The sequence below is a fragment of the Lygodium microphyllum genome, chromosome 15 (genome assembly GCF_053477565.2).
Source record: "Lygodium microphyllum isolate KBCC chromosome 15, Lygodium_microphyllum_v1.1.10, whole genome shotgun sequence".
NCBI lineage: Eukaryota > Viridiplantae > Streptophyta > Polypodiopsida > Schizaeales > Lygodiaceae > Lygodium > Lygodium microphyllum.
The window spans coordinates 89,768,741-89,792,706 of NC_141149.1; the positions used below are offsets into that span (position 1 = coordinate 89,768,741).

At 43.2% G+C, this 23,966-nt stretch overlaps 1 pseudogene; it reads left to right on the forward strand.

Moving 5' to 3' along the window:
* The first annotated feature begins 1,497 nt into the window (after positions 1-1,497).
* Positions 1,498-2,592, forward strand: LOC148024752 (ribosome biogenesis protein WDR12 homolog pseudogene; annotated as a pseudogene).
* Positions 2,593-23,966: the final 21,374 nt, after the last annotated feature.

Consider the following 23,966-nt stretch of genomic DNA (forward strand, 5'->3'; position numbering starts at 1 on the left):
AAGCAAATAGGTGGTACTGTTTCGAAGGCATCAAAGTACTTAGCAAAACAGTTGCAACTAGTAATGAAAGCTCTTAAGGCTAGAGCAATGGATTGTTGGAGAACATATGATGGACATTAAGTTTGCTTTTAAGGCAAATCAGCATCTAAGATTTGGATGTTCATGAGCCTCATTTATTACCTGAACTTAAGGATGCACTAAAGTCTGAAGAGGTATGCTATAGCTGAAAGGGGGTAAAAAGGTAGGCAAGAAGTTCTAAAGAAAAGAAAAGCAATGCTAATTGGGGAGGAAAGGAGAGAAAAAGCAGGGGAGGTCACGAATGGATGAGGGAAAAAGCTAAGAAAAGAGAGGTATATTTTTGAAAAGGCAGAAATGGCGGGCTGCTCCTGGATTGGAGGGGGAGAGAGCTGAAATCGTGGAGGAAGGAAAGGAAGGAGCTCTATAGCAAGACGACGCAGATTATGAGAAGATGGGACAAGAAAGGTGAACTTGGGGGGGCTCTTTTCTGGGAGCTGCACCTCACTGAAGGGGGGCATCGACTCTCGACTGAGATGTTTTGGGGGGGGGGAATAACTCTCGATCAAAGAAAAGCATTGAAATTGGGGGCACTATCGAGATCATGAGGACAGCAGCTTTCTGTTTCGTCACTGCGCCATCAATTAGTCGCCTTTGCATTCTTCTGAAGGAGAAAAGGATTGCTCAGGGCCAGAAGAGCTCTGCAAAATGCCTGCGAGCTTGGCTTCACAGATGGCTCCTCTCTGGCCGTTATCCCGTCCATGCCCAATCTGCACCCTTTGATCTCCGGAAATTGTTCGTCCATGGCCTCCGCTGGGAGACCTTCTCCGAGACTCTCAAGGCGGCCTTCGCTCCCTGCCTCCAGGCCACTCTGAGATAGTCGCAGTCAGTGTAGTAGGTTAAGTTCTCGCTCTAGTTGCAGTGCTGCACGGTGGCCTCCTCCGGGAAGAGGAATTCAGGAGACGAGAGGTGACGATAGTGGGTGTTGACGGACCGTGGATCAAAGGCAGTGTCACAATACTCCTGGAAAGAGTTATAGAGGCGGACGTCGCCATCGTCCCTCTGACTGCAAGAGGGGCTGCAATGCACTTGGCTTCGGGTTTCCACATTTTCCTTGGCTTCTGATTTGTAATCCAAGACTGTTCGAGCACCTGACCCAGGAGGACTATCTTCCATGCCACTCTGATGGCACTCCCATGATACTTTCTTACCAATCACAGTGATCGAGGAGGAGTATGTTCCAGTCTGAACATCTTCCTTAAAATGGCTGCTTTCATCAGCAAAAGGGTCTAATAGTTCAGTGTCTGTTGACAAAAACTGTTAGAGTTTTGAGAGGGCACAACTCATCAGTTCAATGAGTTACTTCCAATACATCTGGTAACCTTGTTTGCTCTGGATCTTGGGTTTGCACATTGAAGCTGTGGAATGTCTCAATTCAGGAGATTGAAGAGAATATTGTGTAGAATAAAAAGAGAAAACTAGATGACTCATCATCCCTTGCCGAAGTTCAAGAAATTCAAGTTGATGCAGTCAGCACACTTGAAGCACACACACAATGTGTTTCAGCTGCAGTTTGGAGTGAAAGGGATACGATTATTTCAGCTTCTTGGGATCACTCCATACGAACATGGGATATAGAAACTGGAGTTAACACAGATTCTTTGATAGGCTCAAAAGCAATTCTATGTGTCAGTGTAGGAGGGAAAAGTTCTGTCCTGATTACTGGTGGTGGGACAGATCCAGTTCTTAGGGTTTGGGACCCTCGTATACCTGGAACAAATACGCCTATCCTGTAGCTTTCCTGGACTGAAGAGAAATTCTGAATTTTCTTCTTCAATACATAGCCGAAGGATTTAGACAAATACAATCAGGGCAGCAGTTGTTGATGAAGATGAATCAGAGCTTGCAGAAGGAGAACCATTCTGTTCAACTTGCTTACAGATCACCCTAAACTGTATTAAAACCTAAGGAAGAGTGGAAATTGAAATAAAATATAAGAATCTTTGGTTACCAAAGAGAGGATCACTTATTGAAATACCAAAACTGTTCATGACAGCATATCAAGAACATGGGTTTGATCAGTTTCTTTGTTGTAACTCATCAGTTCAATGAGTTACTTCCAATACATCTGGTAACCTTGTTTGCTCTGGATCTTGGGTTTGCACATTGAAGCTGTGGAATGTCTCAATTCAGGAGATTGAAGAGAATATTGTGCAGAATAAAAAGAGAAAACTAGATGACTCATCATCCCTTGCCGAAGTTCAAGAAATTCAAGTTGATGCAGTCAGCACACTTGAAGCACACACACAATGTGTTTCAGCTGCAGTTTGGAGTGAAAGGGATACGATTATTTCAGCTTCTTGGGATCACTCCATACGAACATGGGATACAGAAACTGGAGTTAACACAGATTCTTTGATAGGCTCAAAAGCAATTCTATGTGTCAGTGTAGGAGGGAAAAGTTCTGTCCTGATTACTGGTGGTGGGACAGTTCCAGTTCTTAGGGTTTGGGACCCTCGTATACCTGGAACAAATACGCCTATCCTGCAGCTTTCCTGGACTGAAGAGAAATTCTGAATTTTCTTCTTCAATACATAGCCGAAGGATTTAGACAAATACAATCAGGGCAGCAGTTGTTGATGAAGATGAATCAGAGCTTGCAGAAGGAGAACCATTCTGTTCAACTTGCTTACAGATCACCCTAAACTGTATTAAAACCTAAGGAAGAGTGGAAATTGAAATAAAATATAAGGATCTTTGGTTACCAAAGAGAGGATCACTTATTGAAATACCAAAACTGTTCATGACAGCATATCAAGAACATGGGTTTGATCAGTTTCTTTGTTGTAACTCTATGATTATGACAAGGAATATAGTGAACATTGACATCCAACATTTGAGTTCTTCTTGTTAGTGAACTTTGACTTCCAACATTTGAGTTCTTCTTGTTAGCCTCTTCTTCTCTTGCTGTACCTTGAACCCCGTGTTCTGCAGCTCTTGCATGATCTCTCTGACATTTCTGGTGAACCCGACGTGAAAGTGCTGCGTCATCAGCAAGATGGGAGACTCGCAAGAAGAGATGATAGATGATAATGTTATGAAGAACCTGTTTCAGTCATTTACCATGTATATGCAGCAGCAAGCTCATGCAAAACGTGACAGTGATGCTATGGATGCTTTGAAAGCTGTCCAACAGGAGATGAAGCAGTTTAATGGCCAGCAAGTGTCAACTTACCTGCATTTGTATGAAGAAAAGATGAAGTTTTTTGGGGTTTCTCAAGATGTTTGGAGCCGCTACTTCTTGCGGATCGTGGTGCGCGCTCTTGAAGGTCGAATTGCAGAAATTCAAGAGGCACATGCAGGTTGGGCTGAATTTAAAAAGGCATTAAAAGATGAATATTTCCTGGAGGATACAGGTCTTATGAATCGCAGGAATTTTTTAGCATGGGTTTCTATGCCTAATAAAGGACTTTCTGTTACCGATCTTCTGCGAGAGTTTGAAAGCCGTTATGATCAGTTGGATGGGACTGAACAGCAAGCTTTGGAGATGTAGAAAGTGGAGTTATTTTTGCAAGCTGCAGATGCTGATTTGCAGGAAAAGTTGGATGATCTTTTGGAAGATCAAGCTACTGATTCAGGTTTAAAGACTGAGTGGAGACATGTCATTGATGCTGTGAATGCTCTTGTCAAGAAGCAGCACAGGAGAGTCAGATTGCATCGAAATACAGGATTAGTTCCTGAAAAATCCTTGGAGACTTCTTCTTCTACCCCTGCTGCTTCTTTGCCTAAGCCTACTCCTCCTGTTATCCATCCACCAGTTCCACCAGTTCCTGCTGCTCCAGTGCCCTTATCTGTAGATGATGTTATTAAAGGCTTGGCGGATTTGACGATTAAAGCTGTCAAAGCTGAAGTTGGTAAGTTAAAGGAGCAACTTATGTCAGTACCTATTGTAGCACCTGCTCCAGTGACTGCTTTTCCAGCTGGTCAAAGAAAAGGGCGACGATGTATTTGGTGTGATAGTACAGAGCACCAACACTGCAGAGATTGTGATGCTTTTCAGGAAGCACGAAAGAAGAATGTAGTGTTCTGGGGACAAGATGGGAAGATATGGCTGACAGAGACTGGCGCTCCTCTTGACACGAACTTTGGTAAGGGAGGTATGAAGAAGCTTGTTGATGATATGGCTGCGCGATCAGCTTATGTGAGTGTTAGAGGAGATGCTTCAGCTTTTGGAGTCCAGCTTGAGCAGAAATCTGATGGAGACTCTGCTTTATGGTCTTCTTCCTTGGAGATAGCGAGAAGAGGGAAAGTTCAAACTTCTACTATGACTTGTGTGGGCTCTAGCATCCGAGGAGAAACAGGATGGGATTCTCCTGTTGACAGGTATTCTATTTTTGCTTATATGGCTAAAATGCAGGGTTTAGATGCCATGGTTGAGGAAAAGAGAAGAAGAGATGAGGAGGGTCCTAGCTCCTCCAAAAAGACTAGAGGGGGTAACTTTGTTTCACCACCTGTTACAACTCCACCTATGTCAAATTCTCCAGTTCAAACAGATTCTGATCAACCAATGGGAGACAAGCAGAAAGAAAAGAGGCAACCAAGAAAAGAGCCAGGATTCAAGCTCTTGTCAGACCTTGATATGCAAACGGATATGAGTAAGATTTTTCATGAAAGAATTTTGAATAGTGAAGTCACTTTTACTGTTGGAGAGGCTCTTGGGATTGCTAGAAGAGAAATACAGGATCAGATGCAGGATCTTTTGCGGAGGAAACGGCATGCGATGGAAGGACCTGCTTTACAGGGATTGTGGCATGGAGCTCTTGGGGAAGAGCATGATGATGCAATGATGGTTGAGAATGCTTCTGTTAATCCGCAATCGGAGAAAATAGTGCAGCCTATGCAGTATGAAGATGATGAGACCCCTATTCTCATTCCTCGCAGCCATTTTTCACGAAGTCATTGGGCTAGAGCAACCACTGAGACAGTGGTAAGGATTGGAGAGAAACAAATTCCCTTGATTGCTTTAGTTGATCATGGTTCTGAGATTAATCTTATTGCTCGAGGTGTTTATGAGAGTGGCAAGTGGCCTATGGATGCAGAGCATGGCTGGCGCATGAGAGCCGCCAACAATACTTCTGGTGATATGTATGCTGCTTGTCCGAGTATCAGAATTTCTATTGGTAATGTTGAAGAGGATTATCATTGCTTTGTTCAGGATTCATGCTCTTATCCGATTATTCTTGGACAGCCTTTTATTACAGAAGCAAGAATGGAAACAAAAGTGATGGATGATGGGTCAGCTTATGCGCGGATACGCAGTAAAGATGGTATGCGAGCTGTTCAGTTTATGAGTGTTGGGGTAAATCATCCGAGAAATTCTGAATTTTCTTCTTCAATACATAGCCGAAGGATTTAGACAAATACAATCAGGGCAGCAGTTGTTGATGAAGGTGAATCAGAGCTTGCAGAAGGAGAACCATTCTGTTCAACTTGCTTACAGATCACCCTAAACTGTATTAAAACCTAAGGAAGAGTGGAAATTGAAATAAAATATAAGAATCTTTGGTTACCAAAGAGAGGATCACTTATTGAAATACCAAAACTGTTCATGACAGCATATCAAGAACATGGGTTTGATTAGTTTCTTTGTTGTAACTCATCAGTTCAATGAGTTACTTCCAATACATCTGGTAACCTTGTTTGCTCTGGATCTTGTGTTTGCACATTGAAGTTGTGGAATGTCTCAATTCAGGAGATTGAAGAGAATATTGTGCAGAATAAAAAGAGAAAACTAGATGACTCATCATCCCTTGCCGAAGTTCAAGAAATTCAAGTTGATGCAGTCAGCACACTTGAAGCACACACACAATGTGTTTCAGCTGCAGTTTGAAGTGAAAGGGATACGATTATTTCAGCTTCTTGGGATCACTCCATACGAACATGGGATACAGAAACTGGAGTTAACACAGATTCTTTGATAGGCTCAAAAGCAATTCTATGTGTCAGTGTAGGAGGGAAAAGTTCTGTCCTGATTACTGGTGGTGGGACAGTTCCAGTTCTTAGGGTTTGGGACCCTCGTATACCTGGAACAAATACGCCTATCCTGCAGCTTTCCTGGACTGAAGAGAAATTCTGAATTTTCTTCTTCAATACATAGCCGAAGGATTTAGACAAATACAATCAGGGCAGCAGTTGTTGATGAAGATGAATCAGAGCTTGCAGAAGGAGAACCATTCTGTTCAACTTGCTTACAGATCACCCTAAACTGTATTAAAACCTAAGGAAGAGTGGAAATTGAAATAAAATATAAGGATCTTTGGTTACCAAAGAGAGGATCACTTGTTGAAATACCAAAACTGTTCATGACAGCATATCAAGAACATGGGTTTGATCAGTTTCTTTGTTGTAACTCTATGATTATGACAAGGAATATAGTGAACTTTGACATCCAACATTTGAGTTCTTCTTGTTAGTGAACTTTGACTTCCAACATTTGAGTTCTTCTTGTTAGCCTCTTCTTCTCTTGCTGTACCTTGAACCCCGTGTTCTGCAGCTCTTGCACGATCTCTCTGACATCGCATAGACTTGTTGTTTGTTCACAAGAGAGTTTTGCCATTTCTTGAAATAATGTTGGTAAGTTCTTGCGCAAGTTTAACTTGCAAGAGAATGAGTAGTCATCCTGTTACATCACCTGTCTTGGGGAAAGATTGCCAAGTAAAGGGAAGTTAGGTATTTGCTTGAAAGCAAATGATCAATCAATAAATTAAAGCGACATGGTCGCCAGGATTTACTGTTAATAAAACCTAAGGTATTGGTTAAGTGGGTTAACAGGGTATGGCCCTAACCCAAGGACAAAAGGGTGAACAAATAAACCCTTGGGAATCTTGCCAAGTCGCAATTAATCCCGGATCGAATGCTGGATGCATTCGGAAAGAAGGATTCACTTCTTGACAGTTGGCCAAATAAACGACCACTGGAATTGATTGTGCTTGTAACAGCTTAGAAAGCACTGTTTGCATTGTTTGCTCAAAGAACTAAAGGATGAAATGATATCTAATGCTTCAGGTTGAAGGCCTGAAGGGAGAGGCAGCTTCAGTTACCCCCGACTGCCTGCCTGACCCTAACCAAGGGGGTTGTTGACCGTGCCGGGAACGTGGACCGAACCCGCCGCGAGAGGTCTTTCTGTTGAGCTCGACTTGGAGCAGGAGGACGCTTGGGTGCCAGGGGGGGCTCTGGTTGTAAATCCCTCGCCTTCCGAGTCCTGCACAAGAGGCCAACGTGAATCGGGATTGGATCTCGAGGCCCGCATACTAGTCTACGGGCAGAAGCTTGGAATAGTAATCCCTGGCGGATTACTGGATAGCCTTCGGGTGGATTATGGACAAGCCTACGGGCGGAACTCCCTGTATTTCAAAGATAAAATGATGAAATGATAATAAAGAAGTTGTTTGATATTGTTTTTCTATGTCACGTGATAAGATTACGTGAAGGAATCAGTGCTTAACAGGGTTAATTAAAGAAGCTGATTGTTATATGTCAAATTAATGTGTTAGATAATTACATAACTAAAACAAACCGAGGAAAGTGTGGAGGATGGACCATGGGTCCGTCCTACGGATGGGTGGTCCCGGTTAGTCGGGAACTTTTCTCAAAAATCTCGAAGAACAGCGGGATGATCATCATTATCAAAACGAATAATGAGAGCGGTGACCTAGAGTTACGTCTTACCCGATTTACGGAATGGGACTATGCCTATTGGTAGAGAGGTTGATTTTTGCATCCCTCTCGTTTCCCACTCTCCTTGAACCAAGTGCAGCGTGAATCCGCTTCGGACCTGGCGTTTCTGCGTAAAGTAGTTCGCTTGGGTCTGACGCTAGTTGCTGTTAGCTAATGACCAAACAGGAAAACCCAAATTCTGGTCGATCCTAAGTGGGAACGGCCAGGATACTTCCGCTACGTGGCAGACACGGGAAGACCTAGATTGCAAAACCCGTAACATTCCATGGGAGTGCCCGGCGGAGTTCTCTAGACATCCTTTCCGATGGACTGCTAAGACGTGTCCTGGATGATTCTAGTGGACACGTTACAATTGGTATCAGAGCCGACCAACAACGGAATTGTTTTTATGAATTCTCAATAAAATGAAGTAAAGAAATTGTTGCTGTCCAAACATTTCCTCATCGTCAATACTGTCTTGTAGAACTATGAAGCGTGGAACAAGTTTTTGGTGTTCCGGGTCATGTTTATGACTGCAATGCATTCTCTGCATTATAGACAAAGAGTTGGAATGATGAACATCCTGGAGCAGATTTATAATCCATCACCTTTATATATAGAACGAAGATGGAGTGGGTCTTCAGGAATCTACTACATAGCTGCCCACCGGTTCGCTTATCTACAGACCAACCTGAAGAGGATCAAGTGGTTGGAAGACTTGAAAGTTGTGAAGCTGTTCATTTTTGTGGAAGCTCACGTAAATTCGACTTTGCATATTCAAGGTCGGAGGGTTGAATTGAACTCATATGTATATGAGGAAGTAACCCGTGTAATCCCAGTCGACAGGATTAAAGTATTGGGCCGCCATAAGAAGTATGGATTCCAGCGGAAAGGATATCCTGAACTTCCAATGAATTATCGATTCCTAAAGATCCATGACCCAAAACCCTAGTATTACACAGTTCCTGTAGACAAATGTAATACAACGTTGTTCTCCCCAAACTGAATGTAATGATTGGATTATCATCACACGAGATGTTATATACGGCTACGCCCATGTAAATATAAATAAGGACTTCATTTATCAATATCCGACTGTGCATCAGAGTTGTTAAAAAGTTAAGTAGCTTCATGATTTACGAGATAGCTGATCTAAAGATAAGCTAACGTCAATTATCATGTAATAACGTTAAGAAAACTTTTATCCAGGCACAACCCCACGTACAGGTTCCAAATTCACCCCCTACATCAAGTACTGCTGTGATCCAAGAGAAGAAGTTCCTCCTCAAGCAGATAAAGCCACCCGAGTTTGACGGGAAAGATAGATTCGTCCAGTCTGATGCTGAAATTTGGATTGAATCTATGGAGGATTACTTTGAAGCAGCTGGTACTGCGCCTACCAATCAGGCCATGCTCGCCAAATTAAAACTCACCGGCGAAGCTAGACTATGGTGGAAACAATGGTGCAGGGATCAAGGGACTTCAGAGGGGTCCGTCACCTGGGAGAAGTTAAAGAAAGCCGTGCAGGGGAGATATTTGCCACCTACATATCGTACACAAAAAATGAATGAATTCTATGAGCTAAAACAGCTAGGACTCACCCTTGACGCATACTACTCTACATTTGTCTCACTCTTAAAGTATGCACCACAGATGGACATGACGCAGCAGGTGTCCAAATTTTGCACAGGCTTAAATCCACCCGTAAATACCCGTCTCGAATCTATGCGTCCGTCAGATCTTCAGGATGCACTCATTCGAGCGGCATCTATAATTCAGGAAGTGCAAGCTAGACCAAGGGGTAACAAAAATTGGTCCTATAGCGACCCGAACAGAGGAACATTCAGACCCCAAGTGAAGAGAGTCCAAGGTCACAATCAGGGACAAAGGAAGAAAGCAAGGACAAACAACGTCAACAACTTTGTTCCTACTCAAAGTAATGGCCGAAACCTCCGATGTTTCCACTACAACGAACTCGGTCACTTCAAAAGGCAATATCCCAAGCTCAGCGAGGGACATCGTCAAGGTGTAGGCCGCGGTCAAGGAGCAGCCACCCGTGGAAGAGGAAGAACTACCTACATTACCAATAGGCAAAGATGCGAAGCAGAAGAAGAGGAAGATCTGACTATGGAGGCAGAATTTCAAAGAGCGACAGTCCATGCTGCTTTACACAAGAAGGGGCCGAATCGTCAGTTCTCGGTGATTCAAACACCGTCGGACTATCAAGGTAAAGGTTTCAAAACCTTGATTGATTGTGGCAGTACACATTCCTTTATCTCACCACCATGTGCAAAAAGATTAGGAATAGCCACAGTAGAAGCACCTACCTTACTTGTGGAATTGGCAAACGGTCGTGAGGTAACTTGTACCAGGCAAACTGCTAAGGAAGAATTCTTTCTGGGAGGAAAGAAAACCTCAGCCAAATTCAGAGTCATGAATTTAGGTATCCATGAGTGTCTACTCAGGATGGATTGGCTTAAGCCTAATGACGCCCACATCCACTGTGGAAAGGGTCAAGTTTCCTTTCGAAACTCTGAAAGGGAGTTTGTTACAACTCAAGGTGAGGCAGGAGTGCCAAGAATCCAGTTAGCCAAAGTATCGTGGATCATAAAAGGAGTTAGAAAAGGATTACCTGTTTACCTGATCAAACTCAACAAGTTAGATCAAAAGCAAGAGTCTCATGAGGGACCCTCTTGGCTAAAGGAATACGCTGACGTATTCCCTGAGGAACTGACTGAACTTCCGCCTCCAAGAGAAGTTGATCATGAAATAAGGCTAGTGCCTGGAGCTGCGCCAATTGCAAAGAGACCTTATAGAATGTCCATACCAGAAGCTATTGAGTTGAAGAAACAACTCAAGCAACTGTTAGATCAGGGTTACATCCAGCCTAGCAACTCACCATGGGGAGCTCCAGTACTATTCCAGAAAAAGAAAGATGGGACACTTCGACTATGTATTGATTACCGTGGTTTGAATCAATCAACAGTCAAGAACAAGTATCCTATTCCTAGAATAGATGAACTTCTGGATCGCCTTCAAGGTGCAAAGATCTTCTCCAAAATTGATCTCAGATCAGGTTACTATCAAATAAGGATCAAGGAAAAAGATATTCCAAAAACAGCCTTCAATACAAGATATGGGCACTTTGAGTTCTTGGTTATGTCATTCGGGCTTACAAATGCACCTGCCACCTTCAATAGATTAATGCAGGATATTTTTAGACCATATCTTGATGATTTCGTGCTTGTCTTCTTCGATGACACTTTAGTCTATTCTAAACAAGAAGAAGATCATGAACCTCAACTACGGATTGTTCTTGAGACAATGAGGTCTCATAAGCTGTATGCTAAAATGAAGAAGTGTGCATTCTTCAAGCATCAGATTGAATATCTAGGATTCATAGTATCATCAGAAGGAATATCAGTAGACCCAGCCAAAGTCAGGGATGTGCTTGAATGGACAATACCAATATCCATTAAAGAAATACGTAGCTTCCTTGGCTTGACAGGATGGTATAGGGTCTTTATCAAAAACTATGCTTTGATTGCAGCACCTCTTACAGACTTACTAAAGAAGCAGACTTCTATTACATGGTCAACTCACGAACAAAATAGCTTCGACCAATTGAAGCAATGTTTGGTATCAGTACCTATTCTAAAACTTCCTGACCTCAATAAGGAGTTCGAGGTAGTAACTGATGCCAGCATTCTTGCTTTGGGGTGTGTACTTATGCAGGAAGGTCATCCAGTAGCATACTCTTCAAGGAAATTGAAGAGTCATGAAAAGAATTATGCCACGCATGATCTGGAATTATTAGCTGTCATCCATGCTTTAAAGCTTTGGAGACACTACCTATTGGGTAACAAGTTTACTCTAGTAACCGATCATAAGAGTCTCAAATGGATTTTTACCCAGAACGAGCTCAACATGAGGCAACGGCGGTGGATTGAAGTACTGGAGGAGTATGATTTTGAAATCAAGTACCAACCAGGGAAAGAGAATGTAGCTGCCGATGCACTCAGTCGCAAGGCATTCCTAAATTCCCTAATCTTGCAGAATCCATTGAGGGCTGAAATGATGAACGGATTGCCTCTTACCCATCCAACCTCCAATCCTCACTAAGAGAACTAAAGAGGGGCACCACCTAGCCAAAGGGAGGATGGGCTAGGACATCCCTTTTCTCAAAGAGAATCAAGAGAACCAAGACACAAATTTACAAGAGAGAATATATGTGCTAGACACCATATTGGAATATAAGAGAGAGAGATGAGAAGAGAGGGAGACAAGAGGAGAAGAGGTAGAAGAAGCTTGCCATTATGCTACATGGAATGAGAAGATGAGAAGAGAGGGAGATAATAGGAGAAGAGGTAGAAGAAGCTTGCCATTATGCTACATAATAAAAGAACTTACTCATAGCTTACCTCAAAGAGATGAGGATATTGTAGAGTGCTCTCATGGACTTGTCATTCTCCTCCTCCCCTCCCTCCATGGGCTCTTTATATAGCCTCCATGAGGGATTAGATTAAGCTAATCTTCTTGATTAACATAATCCTAGATGATGTATGGCATCTTTGAAAATATGGAGCATAGTGGATGGGACAAGTCCCCACCTTGGTCATCATGCAAGAAGCCAAGGGTGGTGGTAGACAAAATAGATAAATGGAGCTAGATTACAAGAGGTGGGTGGCCAAAGCACATTATTATAATATATTTACAAGAAGGATAGAGTGGAAAGTTGGTGTGGTGAAAGAGAGAAGAAAATTGCATGTAGCCAGCAGTCTGCGCCTTCGTAACTTCAAATCCGTGAGGAATTTGAAAAAAGTTTCTTCTGCAACTTTGTAGACCAGGTCAAAACCGATCGGCCTTCGCGGGAATTTTCTTGAAATTAGCTTTTTCTTGGGAGTTATTGAGATTATAAAAAAGGCTTCCAAAAGCTGCTTTGACTTTAGTATCCCATATGTATATAAATACATATAAGCATGTGACAAAAGGGGTCCATGCTTGTAAGCTTTTGTGCAAGATCCAAATGACACCATGATGTGGATATTGACTTGTGTGCAAGGGTGAGGTGTCCTCTAATGATGGTGATAGATTCCAAATCTTAGTGATGCAGACGGGCCCATGTGTAGTTGGAGGCTAGTCCTTTGAAAAATCCATGCATTCACTCAACTCCTAGGTGTAATCCATTTTCATCTTCACTAAGATAACCATCCCTTTTACCCTTTACATTGACATACCTCCTAAGAACTTGTTCCCCCCATTTGCTAGAGTTATCGTAATCGAGAAGCAATGTAGCATACCTAGTGCTTGAAGAGTAAACCCAAAGTGATATGGTAAGCTCTTGATAGGGGCTTTGGCCAAAATTTTGTGGTAATAATCCGGGTTGTAAAAAACCCGGATCATTAGCCCTCCCCTTAGGCTAGAGGTATTCATGCCTCTAGCTTGATAATGATGGTCCAATAGAGCAAGGAGGACTGCACCCCCTCATTGGTGGCTCTTCATTGAATGACTGCTCCAAAGTGTTCATATTTCTTTGAAAATAAGGCTTCAGTCGCCATCCATTTACCCTTGTCTTGTGAACCTTCCCATCTATGTCACCTAGCTTATAGCTGCCATTTGGATATCTCCTTATGACCATGAATGGCCCTTCCCACTTGAACACAAGTTTAGCATCCTTTCTGTTATCGAAGCGGTTATCATAGCGTAGCACAAGTGATCCTTCCCTTATGTGTTTGCTAGCCAGCTTCTTATTAAAGGTCTTCCTCCTCTCTTCAGCCTGCATGGAATAGTGTTGGACTGCTGCTTCTCTATCTAACTCCAGCCTCTCTAGATCCAATATCCTTTCCTCTAACTTCTTATCTTGATTCTTCTCTTGACTGGCTACTAAAACACGCAAACTGGCCAGTTCCACCTCTATAGGAAGCAAAGCTTCTTGGCCATAGACGAGATGAAATGGAGTATAGCCGAGCGAGGTTCTAAATGAAGTCCTGTAGGCCCAAAGAGCTGCATTCAATTTTTTATCCCAGTGCTTGGGGTGCATGTGTACCTGCTTGGTAATTATCTTACAAATCAGCCCATTCACTTTTTCGACCAAACCATTACACTGTGGATAGTAGGGAGTAGAATGCCTGTGCTTGATTTTTAGCCTTTCCATTAGCTCCCCTACTAGGTTTGCCCTAAAACCAGGACCCCGATCAGAGATAATTTCCAAAGGTGTGCCAAACCTACAACAAATATGTTCAAACACAAATTTTCCCACTTCTTGGGCTGTGATCCTACTAGTTGCTGAAGCCTCTGCCCACCTCGTCATGTAGTCCACTCCCATTATGATGTATTCCTTGCCAGATTGAGTTCGTGGGAGTGGCCCTATTGCATCAACCCCCCATTTCTCAAATGGGCCATATGTAGTTATGGGATTTTGTTCCTCATGCACTAGCTTCCTTGGTCCGGCCTTTTGGCAATCGTCACAAGTGCGGCACCAATGTTGCACATCTCGATGTAGACTAGGCCACACAAAACCGGCTTGGAGAATCTTTCTGCTGGTTATTTCCTGAGCAAAATGTCCGCCACAAACCCCTTCATGGCAGCTCTTAATCACATCTATAATCTCCTTTGCTGTTGGCACCCTTCTAAGCACTGCATCATTTCCTTTGCAATACAACACATCATTTATCAAGCGGTATTTAGTGGCCTTAGTAGCTAGCCACCTTTTCTCACTTTTACTCATATGTGTAGGTGTCTCACCTTGCTCGAGAAAATAAAGCACATCTTGTAGTTGAAACTTGCCTTGAAATAAGGGAAGCTTTACGGCAATGATGCCCACCATTGCCTCTTTCAATTTTTCAGCTGCTAGAGCATCTGCGTTGCCATTTGTGCGCCTTGGCACAAAATAGATTTGGGCTTTCTGTAGCTTTCTCATGAGAGTTTTAGCTTCCCTCATTTTCACTGCTAAGTTATCATTTTTACAAGCCCAAATTCCTTTCATTTGCTTAACAATGAGCATAGAATCCCCAAAAACATTAAGCCGAGTGATACCATATGAGAGACACCACTTCAAACCTAAAAGCAAGGCTTGATATTCTGCCTCATTGTTAGAATGGACATCCTCCAAGCTGATACCTTCTCCATAAAGTTTGTCACCTTCGGGACTGAACACCACTATTCCTGCTGCCGCTCTATCTTTAATACGCTTGTAGGCCCCATCGAAGTAGAGGGCATGGGCATTCTCCACCCGTGGCGGCTCCTCAAGAGGAGGTGTCTCCTCTTTTATCTTTCCCTTCTCCTTTTCCTTCTTTTGATGGCATCTATGGGTCAACAAATCAGCTAGGCAAGCTCGAGTAGAATCCTCCACCTTGAAGGTGTAGTCAAACTCTTGGAGTTGTATCACCCACTTAGCGATTCTAGCTGAAACATCCATGTGTTGTAAGGCATAGGGAAAATGCTCTTCTGTCGTGATCACTGTGAATGGCCTAGGGAGAAGATAAGGACGAAACTTCCTTACAGCAAACATTAGAGACAAAACCATGACCTCGACCATCTTGTACCCTCGTTCTGATGCTGTCATTACTCTACTAGAAAAGTAAACTGGTCTCATTAGGCCAGTTTTAGCATCCTTTTGTATTAGTGCTGCCCCTAGAGCATCTTCCCCAAAACTCGGGTTGACAAAAAACTCTTGATCCCAACAAGGCTGTAAAATTATAGGAAGGGTGCTAAGAGCCTTCTTCACCTCGTGAAAGCACCTTTCGCTTTCGTCACTCCACAAGAGCTCCTCGGAGTGGGTTAACTGTTGCAGTGGAAATATTAATTGGGAGAGGAGATGAATGAACCGCCCCATATATCGCACCTTCTGAATGAAAGAGGTTAGTTGCTTCACAGAAGATGGTGATGGCACTGCCAATAGAGCCTTAACTTTGTTTGGATCTGCTTCAATGCCCCTCTCACTTACGACATGCCCTAACAAAGTTACACTGCTTTCGCCAATTCGACACTTCTCATGGTTTAATTGCCCCCCCATTTGTGCGAGTCGGTTGAAAGCTTCATCCACCTTCCCTAGATGTAGAGCCTTAGAACTATAAATACAAAAATCATCAATAAAGACCCTGATGGATTTCCCAAAATATGGCTGGAAGACATAATTCATGAATCGTTGGAAGGTAGCTGGGGCATTTGTTAATCCAAATGGCATTACTTTGTAAGCAAAACAACCCCAAGGTGTAATGAAGGTGGTCTTCTGTTGATCCTCCTCAGCTATTCGGATCTGGAAATAACCTGAATATCCATCACAAACAGTGTATCTCTCATGCTCGGCCACCTCGTTGAGTATTTCATCCTGAAAGGGAAGAGGAAAGTGATCTCTCTTAGTTGCGGCATTTAGCGGCTTGTAATCCACACAAATCCTCCATTTTTCATTCTTCTTGGGTATCACCACCACAGGTGAAACCCACTCTGAATCCCCTATTGGATAGATAAAGCCTGCCTTTAAAAGTCGTTGCACCTCAGTGAGTAGAGCGTTTTGTTGAACTACTCCCAATCGTCGTAGTCGCTGCACCACTGGCCGTGCTCCCTCTTTTAGATTAATGTGATGTTGTACTGTTGTCACACCTGTGATGTGTTCATAATCAGAAATAAAAAGTGCAGAATGTTTTATCACCACTTCCATGTAGGCTGCCTTCTCCTCAACTGATAGATCCTTAGCCAACATTTTTTCTAACCCCTCCTTCTCGACCTTTGGAAGCTGCTGCGGAATTTCACTACCAGAAGGCCCTTTTAATGTAATTCCCATCACTTGTAGAGAGCTTTCTTCCTCCTCATTAGAAGACTCTCCCTCTGTCATAGATGACCAACCCTCGCTGGAACTCCATTCATCAGCGGTGGTTTCTAACACAAGATCCTCCTGTCGGCCCTCCTTCATGTTGTAGATAGTGCTCTTCCATTTTTTATGCAGCCCCTTTTGTGGCCTGAGCTCTAGAGCCCCTGTCTCCCAATCTTGTCTGGCTTTCATTCCCATTAGCCATGGTCGCCCAAGAATGAGCGGATAGCCATCCCCCTTCACTGGCATCACATACATGTCAAGCTCCAATTGCACTCCACACACCTTTACCTTGACTTTCTTTATAACTCCCAAACAATTTACTACCACATTGTTAGCCATTTTGGCCCCAAATTTAGTAGTTTCATTTACCTCTAATCCCAAACGATGCATCAACTTTTCCGTCATGACACAAATCTCTGCACCTCCATCCACATATGTCTTTGACACTCTCTGCCCATTGATTTCGGCTTCCACTAGAGGTACAATATCTTTCATCTTTCTAGCCTGGATTGCATTCACATGTCTATTCTTCATGGGTCTAATGCTTACCATCTTTGACCATTGTCGCCGCACTGTTGGAGATAGATGTAGTAATTGTGGCCATGAAATTTTTGGCCCTTGATTCCTCACATCAGCAAGCAAATCATAAGCTCTAGTACCTTTACCCAAGGGAAAATCATCTGGCTCAATGTGTCGGCGTGAGCGAGCCCTCCTCTTTTTACTGGTGCGTGTCTTTGCAGCCACTGATGACTCTGCCTCCTCTTCCATATTTTCAACCTCCTTTGGTAGTGTAGGCTCCATCTTCTCAATTCTCCGGGCTTTCTTCACCGGCATTGCTTCAACCTCTACTACTTTGGCCTTCCCTTTGACATCACTCTCATCTAAACTAATTATCCTAACATCATGATTCTCTGGCGGTTGGACAGGCAAGGGCGGCACCTCTGCAAGTGGTCGAGGATGCTGGAGAACTTGAACCGGTGGTGGAGGCCTTCGATTCGGTGGAACAAACCTTTCCCTAGGTGGTGTCACTTGTTGTCCCCCCCTTCTTGGTTGGAACCCATTTCCTGGAAAACGCCTGGGATGAGGGCAAAAGTACATACCATGGCCAGTCTCCCCACAATTATAGCAAACATACTCTCTTTCTTGTCTTCTTGGACCTCGATTGCCTTCATTTATGAGGGGAGGGGGCCGCACTCCTTGCACCAAATTTAATGAAAGGCTTTCGAGTTGATTAGTAATGCGTTGTAGGAGCTCTTGCTGTGGTATCTCTGGTTCAGGTGGGGCCTCTGCTATTTCTCTAGGCCTTTGCATGGTTGGTAAAACCTGTATGGGCTCAACTCCCCCCTTCAATTGGGCTTGATACTTCAATTTTCTATCTTTCTCCCTCGCATAAGTGACTGATTCTTCATATGATGTGGGAAACTTTCCTTTGACCTTCTCCCTTAGTAGAGGATGGAGTCCGGCTAGAAAACAATCTTTCTTAAGGCAATCAGGTACTCTTTCTCCCTCAGCTAAAGAGGCTGTCCATTTATCCCACAATTTTATAAACATGCCTTCATAGGTTTGGTACTCCCCTGCTATGGTTTGGCGAAGATCTAAGAGTTGTCTCCAAATATCTTCAGGTGGCTCTATATCTTGGTACTTGTGCATGAATGCGGTCTTGAGATTCTCCCAATTACCCCTTGTAGCCTCCGGTAGAGCTTGATACCACACTCGAGCATCACCCTTTAGAACTAAAGGGAAGGCCCGTACTTTGGTTGCTTCGTCATCCCGGCCTGTGACTAGGAAGGCCATTTCTAAGTCATCCAAAAAGTCCAGAGATTTCTCCCCTTTGTGCCCAAAAAAACTTGGAAAAGCCATGATAGGAAGATGTTGGCCTAGCTCAATACAAAATAAAGATGAACACGTCTAGGCCCAAGTCATATCTTATTAAGGGTAGAATAAATGGATTTACAGATGCATTAATCTCAGCAAGACGACGAGGGCCCAATAAGACCCTTATAACATTTTGAAACCTGAGCTTTGTGCTAACGATTATATGCACGGTTTGCCTAGCAAGTGGACGGATAGGTCCATACAAGTCCCTATGGTTCATGGGATACACTTAGAGTAGAATGAATATGTGCACATTAAAGGAGATGTTATAATCCAAAATAGGGAGTATTATGGGATCAGGTGACAACAAGATCTCTCTCAACCTCTCAGCTCCAAAATAGAAGACCAACCTTTGCTGAAAATGTATCTTTCTACTAATGCACACATCCACCCGAATGTTTTGAACCGATTGAAAGTTGTAGAAAGTAGGAGTAGTCATTTATGCATTAACTACAAATGTACACTACAAACTTTTATGAAGCGTGTCGTTGAAGCTATGGCCTCTTAGATCCCACCATTCGAGAGATGCAAAGGACTTGCTTATTGCTGATTAGCGTAGCTTTTGTGTGACCATCATCAGCCTTGTAAAGTTCATAGGCTTCGATAGCTATCTTTTCAATTACTTTGAGTCTTCTTGCTAGTAGCAGTTGAAGCGCATCACCATATGTAGCCTCTCGCCAATACCACACACCATTGATGTGTAACTCACCCTCCAAAAACTTGTTAATCCCCAAATTTGAAAGCGCCTTCACCACTTGAAGACGAAGCTCCGTAGGGAGTGTCTTTACACTAGACACCAAGCACTCAACACAATGCCTTGACGTAGAGACTTGATGAGAGCAAGATTTCTCATGAAGCAAAGAAGGATGTGTGTAATTAACTTGCTTTACCCGCATACGTGCCGTTTGTCGATAAAGATCCTTCTTCTCATGAGCTTCTTTTGGAGACCATTGCGGTACTCTTGAGCGGCGAATCCCTTGAATAGGGTTTGATGAAGATTCCTCCTTAGTGATTTCTTGACAAACACTCGTTGAAGAAGAGGACAACTCCTTAGATGTTTCTTTCTTCATGGAAGTTGTAGAGCATAGCTTGAGAACTCCTCAGCGGGGGCACCAATAATGACGGCTGAAATGATGAACGGATTGCCTCTTACCCATCCAACCTCCAATCCTCACTAAGAGAACTAAAGAGGGGCACCACCTAGCCAAAGGGAGGATGGGCTAGGACATCCCTTTTCTCAAAGAGAATCAAGAGAACCAAGACACAAATTTACAAGAGAGAATATATGTGCTAGACACCATATTGGAATATAAGAGAGAGAGATGAGAAGAGAGGGAGACAAGAGGAGAAGAGGTAGAAGAAGCTTGCCATTATGCTACATAATAAAAGAACTTACTCATAGCTTACCTCAAAGAGATGAGGATATTGTAGAGTGCTCTCATGGACTTGTCATTCTCCTCCTCCCCTCCCTCCATGGGCTCTTTATATAGCCTCCATGAGGGATTAGATTAAGCTAATCTTCTTGATTAACATAATCCTAGATGATGTATGGCATCTTTGAAAATATGGAGCATAGTGGATGGGACAAGTCCCCACCTTGGTCATCATGCAAGAAGCCAAGGGTGGTGGTAGACAAAATAGATAAATGGAGCTAGATTACAAGAGGTGGGTGGCCAAAGCACATTATTATAATATATTTACAAGAAGGATAGAGTGGAAAGTTGGTGTGGTGAAAGAGAGAAGAAAATTGCATGTAGCCAGCAGTCTGCGCCTTCGTAACTTCAAATCCGTGAGGAATTTGAAAAAAGTTTCTTCTGCAACTTTGTAGACCAGGTCAAAACCGATCGGCCTACGCCGGAATTTTCTTGAAATTAGCTTTTTCTTGGGAGTTATTGAGATTATAAAAAAGGCTTCCAAAAGCTGCTTTGACTTTAGTATCCCATATGTATATAAATACATATAAGCATGTGACAAAAGGGGTCCATGCTTGTAAGCTTTTGTGCAAGATCCAAATGACACCATGATGTGGATATTGACTTGTGTGCAAGGGTGAGGTGTCCTCTAATGATGGTGATAGATTCCAAATCTTAGTGATGCAGACGGGCCCATGTGTAGTTGGAGGCTAGTCCTTTGAAAAATCCATGCATTCACTCAACTCCTAGGTGTAATCCATTTTCATCTTCACTAAGATAACCATCCCTTTTACCCTTTACATTGACATACCTCCTAAGAACTTGTTCCCCCCATTTGCTAGAGTTATCGTAATCGAGAAGCAATGTAGCATACCTAGTGCTTGAAGAGTAAACCCAAAGTGATATGGTAAGCTCTTGATAGGGGCTTTGGCCAAAATTTTGTGGTAATAATCCGGGTTGTAAAAAACCCGGATCACCATCAATGGCCAGATCTCTGGCTACAAAGGTATCTATGCCAAGCAACCCTTTACTCGAACTAGCTAGAGAGGAAGCATGCCATGATTTGGCCTACCAAACAATGATAAAAGAAATATCTACCAAGGATTAGAATCTGAAGTTACAGGCCAAGTATCACGAATTTTTCATTGATAATGGACTTGTCTACTACAGAACAAGGCTGTGCATACCAACAAGCCAGTCACTTAAGCAGAAGATATTATGGGAAGCTCATGATTCCCCTTTCGCAGGACATCCTGGCTATGCAAAAACTCTTAATGCAGTTAGGAAGAGCTACCATTGGGAGAGGCTCAAAGGTGACGTTCTCAAATATGTCACTAAATGTTTGTCTTGCCAATGTATCAAGGCTGAACATGTCATGATGCCAGGAAAATTGCAACCACTTGACATTCCCCAAATGAAATGGGAATTCATCAGTATGGATTTTGTTGTGGGCTTACCCCAAGTCCAAGGAGGATACAATTCCATTATGGTTGTAGTTGACATGCTTACTAAGGTTGCACACCTGATTCCAGTAAAGACAAACTATAAAGCCTCCGACATTGCAAGATTGTTTATCAAGGAGATATTCAAGCTACATGGGTTACCTAGAAGAATCATTAGCGATCGAGATTCTCTCTTCACTTCACACTTCTGGAGAGCTATCTTTGAAGCTATTGGGACTCAACTCTGTTTTAGCACTGCCTACCATCCCCAAACGGATGGACAAACAGAGAGAGTGAATCAAATCATTGAGGATATGCTTAGGGCTTACTGCTGTCGAGAGCCGAAGAGGTGGATTCAATACTTGCCGTTAGTAGAATTTGCCTACAATGCTTCTTACCAGCAGAGCATTCAAATGACCCCTTTCCAGGCATTGTATGGTCATGATTGTTGAAGTCCCCTAAACTTTTTTGATCCAACCCTAAGAGTTGAAGCTTCAAGACAAATGTTGGAGGACATGGATGACCAAATAAGGTCAATAAGACAAGACATACAAGCAGCCAAGGATAGACAAAAGGCATATGCAGATTTGAAACGTCAAGAGAGGATCTTCGGAGAAGGAGACATGGTCTTCATTCGTGTACGCCCTAAAAGGAGTTCTCTATCTCTAGGAGAATGCAAGAAGCTAAGTCCAAGGTATTGTGGGCCGTATAAAATCCTCAAATTCCTGGGACCCAATGCTTATAAATTGCAACTTCTTGATAACCTAAAAGTTCACAATGTATTCCATATTAGTCTCTTAAAAAAATATGTACCCAACCCTAATCATGTACTTGATGACCAACAAATTGTAATGCCTAGTCAAGGAGTCCTTGAACTAAGACCGGATAAGATTTTAGATGTTAGGGAGAGACAGTTAAGATCTAGAACCTTGAAAGAATGCCTCGTCCAATGGAAAGATTATCCCGAAGAGGATGCTACCTGGATAGATGAAAGCTCTCTCAACCATCAATATCCCTAGTTTATCTCGAGATGAGGACATCTCGATTCTTCTAAGGGGGAGAGAATGTAATATTCCCACTCGTGAATATTGATTTCCCGCACACTGCGTAAACCTCGTGCAAAGGTTATCTTTCATATTGGAATTACCGGCAGTGTAATCTGTAACCTGCACGCGAGAAATCGAGACCTCCGCATTGGCAAAGCAAGCCCGAGGGTTCAAATCCGCAATTCACACGTAAACACCCTCTTGGGAGGGGCAAAATGGATATTATTAAAGCAAAAAAAAAAATATTTATCCCTTTCCCCCAGCCGATGCACGGTTGGAGGAGAGGGAGTGTGGGGGGATGGGCTTGGTGGAGGTGGGGCTGCATGAGGAGGGGGGAAACCATGCAGTGGCCACGTGGTGGAGCTCTTCTCTTCCCCCCCTTGTCCTATAAATACACCCTCTAAGGTGTGAAGAGGGGAAGGAGGGGGCAAACGGCTGCTGCCATCGCCATGCTGGGAAGGAGGAAAAGAAGGCTGCATGGAGAGAAGGGGCCAATCAGTAGAGGCTGCAGTGCTGCATGATCAGAGGAAGAGGACGAAACTTGTCGGTGCTTTCCACCTTCATCCCCCCACCACACGTGACCCTCCCTGTGGCACGAATTGGAAGAGAGGAGGATCAAAGGCACAAAAAGGAGCCAGAGCCTCCTGGGTGTGAGGGAAAGGACGATAGAAGGGAAAAACAAAGGGAGAGAAAGGAGAGTGACCACCGTTGCAGCCAAGGAGATCGCCACCACAGTCCGCCAGGCCACCGCCAACCTTCCGCCGTCATATCGCCAGCAATCCCCCCTTTTTTTTGTCGTCGATTTCACACCAATCATTGGCCCTCCATGTCTTCTGGATAGAACAGAAGCTTTTTCGAAGCTTCTTGAGGACCTTCTAAGGGTGGCTTCCATAAGCCCCATTCCCACAAGCCTTTCCGAGTTGCTTTCAAAACCGTGTTTCGGTGAAGGAATTTCCTACGTACAAGGGAGAAGGCAGATCTTGAGGCTCTTCGGAGAACGCGTAGAAGCGAGAGCAATTCACAGAGTTCAATTCATCAACGATGGCTCCCAAGAAGACGCAAGGCGCACCTGCGGGAGGTTCTTCTCCTAGCATTCACGTGGACATCTCCCCGAGCCCGCAAACCCAGGTTTTTACTTTTGTGATTCCATACAAAAGTAATGCATTAAGCATGATAACTTCATGGATTAGGAAGCACCCGTGCATGTTCAAATTCACCTAGCCTAGTTAAATGCAATTGGGAAAATTGGTATTTTCAATGCTATAAACGCAAATTGTCTATCCATCTTACGACCTTAATAGTATGTTGCCTTGTCGTGCTTTTCAAAGTGACGAGCCTAGAACACCTGTTGCCTATCATTATAAGGTTGGAATTGTTAAAGTGCATCGTTGACTAGACATGGAAAGATTAAGCATATGTTGCATTTTTAGGCAACATCTTCCTTGTAATGAGTCATGAGGAAAAGTTAACACCCATAAGATGTTATCCGGAAAGAAATAGAAGAGCACGAAATTAATCTTATGGACTTGCAAGTGGCATGTAAAATGGAAAAAGTTAATACTAGCTTTAGTTTTGTATGAACTTCATTAACTTCATTGTAGCTAGGAGAAAGTTGCGTGTTGCATAGTCGTCATGCAAAAATTTCATT